The following is a 3557-nucleotide window of genomic DNA, read 5'->3' on the forward strand; positions in this document are numbered from 1 at the left end:
GTTCACAGAAAAATTTACTTATGTGAAAGCAGAAGCTACATAAAAATCCGTTAAAGCTCAGTCATATCATAAGGTGTCATATCAATATACTGATCACAGTGTAATACTATTATTTCTTTATAGGAGTAAAAGTTATTCATCCTGTGGAGGAGGCACCCATGGTTACGACAATGAGTTTAAGAGCATGGAGGTAACGTACTGCTTTTTTTTTTTTTTAACAAGTATTTATTGAGCACTTAGTTTGTGACGGGCAATGTTCAGGACTCTTGAATACATCTGTGAAGGGAACAGATAAAGATCCCTGCCCTCATGTGGTGTTCATTCTAACAAGGGGATACAGGTAACTGGCGTAATAAAGGAATATATTATTTGCTATGTTAGGGATAAGTGCTATGGGAAATAAAGAGAAAGTAAAGCAGAGTAGGTGGAGACTGGGGGTGTTACGGGTGCCATGAAGACAGTATGAAACTTTGAATAAGGTGGACACAGTGAGATTCATTGAGATGCCATTTGAGCAGAGACTTGAAGAAGGTGAAGGAAGAACTTTTCAAATACTCAGGGCAAATGTCTCAGGCAGAAGAAACAGCCAGTGCAAAGGCCCAGGGGTGAGTGTCTGCTGTGTCGGGAGAGCCCTCATAGCTGTGGGAGGATGGTAGCTTGTGGCTGGCACTGATGGAGGGGAAGAGTGAAAAGCAGCTGGACATGTTGAGTTCCTAATATGTGTTAGACGTGCACGTCGGGATGTTACACAGGCAATTAAGAGAGAGTCTACCTGGAGATCCGAAATTGTGTTTGAGGCGTATAAAACATTTAAAAGATATGCACCTAAATAAGATGCTCAGGGACTGAATGTAAGGGAGAGGAGGACAAGTACGGAGCCCTAAGCACTTCTCTTAGAAGAGGTGTGGAGAAACAGAGCTGCCAGCACAGAGACCTAGAAGTCGAGCCAGGGAGGCAGGAAGGAAACCAGCAGCCTCTGTGCCGGGGAAGCCCAGGAAGGCGCTCTCTGGAGGAGTCCAGGAGTGAAGGGCAGCCGTGTCCCCCAGAGGTGGAGCTTCATGGCTCTACACTACATACATACACACACACTATACACACCACTCACACACCCCACACATATGCAGACACTACACACACACCCCACATATACACACAGCCCTGTCCCTTTCCAAATAGCAAAAAATGTTAGGCTCTTTTGAATGTACTGCCTCCTAACATTGTCATGAGGAGTTATACCTCTTTGAAAAATCTCTAGAAACAGAGCACTTCTCTGTTAGTTAGGGGGCTATTTGATAATTAATTTAATTACTGCAAGAAAATCCTACACCTCCAATTCTTTGCTGACTATCTTGGGAAAAAAATATGTGTATAAAATATCCACGTATAAAATATACACATATAAAATAAAAATATATATATATGTATATATCCCTGTTACCAGAAAACAATCGCTTGTTTATGTTTGATGGTTTTCTTCTAGTTATTTACAATCTAAAACAATTAGATCTGTTATAAACAAAATAATTGTTAACATTAATTAACATAAATAAAAATATTTGGGTCTCTTCATCCTAAAAGTAAAGGGGCGATACATTTGAGAAATCAGTGGGTTCATAGAAGTAGTGCAAAAATTTAATGCTTAGAAACTTCCACATTTTTTGCCATGTGTTAACATATTTGAGCAATGATATGAATGGAATATAAAAAGAATACGAGATGTTATGTGACGAATTGCTAATTTCTGTTGCCCAGCTGTGGTGGAACTGTGCTGACGTGGCTTGTCCACTGTTGCTTGTAGTCTCCTAGCCTGTTGACATCTGACGTGCTGTGGACGCAGGTAGAGAGAGAAGGGAACACAGGGTGGATTATATTTGATTGAGATTGTACAACACCACAGCTGGAAATGATGTAGAAATCATTTCAGATCGGAACAGAAATCCTTACAGAAGCCTAAGCTGCAAATGGGAGAGCTGGTATAGAAGGAAAATTGTGTCTCTTCCACCATCTGTTTCTGAGTTTAGATGGCATCTAGTAATAGTAGGACCGTTTCCACCTAGGCTATCTTTCTGGCACATGGACCCAGTTTTAAAGAGAAGACTGAAATTGAACCGTTCGAAAATATTGAACTCTATAACCTAATATGTGGTAAGTATGTCCATATAAATACAATGGCGAAATGTGGATAGAGTTTTAAAATATATATTTTGAAATTGATGGTACATTGAATCCCAAAGGTGGATGCTCTGCACTGAGAAGACGGAAAGTAGAAAAGATGAGGAAGAAATATTTATTCTTCAGAATTATTCAGCTATAGGAATGAAATCTTTTTGTCCTTCTAGGAACAATAAACATTAGATCTCAGGAGACCAGCTTTTCTATTAGTTACTATATGAAAATTTAATTTAATAAAACAGCTAAAGAAAATTAGACTTCCAACTTTTCAAAGCAGGAAAAACACACTGAAAAACACAAGTATTTTCTTATAATTACAGAGAGAAAGCTTCTGGAATAACAGGATGGTAAGAAAATCCTATTTGGAGAGACACTTGTTACCACACTGAGTCTTAACAAATCTTAAAGAAGTCGAGTTTTGGGGCATCTCACCTGCCCTTTCTACCTCCGTGCCTGCCTCAGACCGCTGTGTTAACAAGTTGTTGATGTCAGCAAGGCAGAGGGCGCGTTGCATTTTCACCTTTGGCCAAAGGACTCTGGACAAAGTATGCTCACAGTTGTCGCTCTTAATCTTGTCCTGGCCTGTGATGATTGAATGTGACTTAGAGACCAAAAAGCGTCATTTAAAAGTCACGTGTTGTCGCCTTAAGAGCTTCAGTTCTCGGTGCCCAAGGCTGCGTGTGTGGTCAGGCTGCTGGCCCTGTGGGAAGAGGCTTAGAAGGAACCAGATACGATTCCGGGTCTAGGAGAGACCTACTGGGCAGTGCTCAGCAGGAGCCACTAAACGCCCATGTCTGTGAAATATTTGCAAGTTTTGTTTTTATAGAAAAACATTAGAAAAAGTTCTCTACATATTAAGCAAAATTCACTAGTTTAATTTTTAAATAGTATCTGTCCTTAGAGAATTTTCATATAATTAAATAAAAATAGTACAAGTAAGATTGTAAATTAAGTTCTTTCAGTTTGTTTTTACTAAAAAGATAGCTTTTTATGCTAGAAAACCATGATATGTTTAAGGAACAAAGGGATGATTTAAACAATGATGTTTTTCTCTGGAGGAACAGAAACGCTTCCTAAAAGTTCCTGCAGCTCATCTATAGCAACTGGTCCTGTTCTCCAGAAAGGCTGGGTGATGGGAACTCTGGGAAGAAAGTTAGTAAACTGAACTGCATGTGCGGGACGCGACTGCATTGCCGCAGAATTTATTGAAGGAAGTGAACAGGGGGCCTTGTTTTCTCCCATCTTCCAGAGATGTTGTTGCCTTCCAACTTAAAACTACTCTGAATTTCTTAAAACAGATCTTCTACACATTGAACCAGCACCAAACAATGGTACCCATGGCAGTTTAAACCATCTTCTGAAGGTGCCTTTTTATGAGCCATCCC

At 39.8% G+C, this 3557-nt stretch overlaps 1 long non-coding RNA gene across 1 annotated transcript; it reads left to right on the forward strand.

Moving 5' to 3' along the window:
• The first annotated feature begins 6 nt into the window (after positions 1–6).
• LOC124232493 (uncharacterized) lies at positions 7–3557 on the forward strand. Its single transcript, XR_006886866.1, has 3 exons — positions 7–190; positions 2058–2145; positions 3471–3557. It is a non-coding gene; the product is annotated as an uncharacterized LOC124232493 (long non-coding RNA).

The sequence above is a fragment of the Equus quagga genome, unplaced genomic scaffold (assembly GCF_021613505.1).
Source record: "Equus quagga isolate Etosha38 unplaced genomic scaffold, UCLA_HA_Equagga_1.0 HiC_scaffold_6679_RagTag, whole genome shotgun sequence".
In the NCBI taxonomy this organism is placed as follows: Eukaryota; Metazoa; Chordata; class Mammalia; order Perissodactyla; family Equidae; genus Equus; species Equus quagga.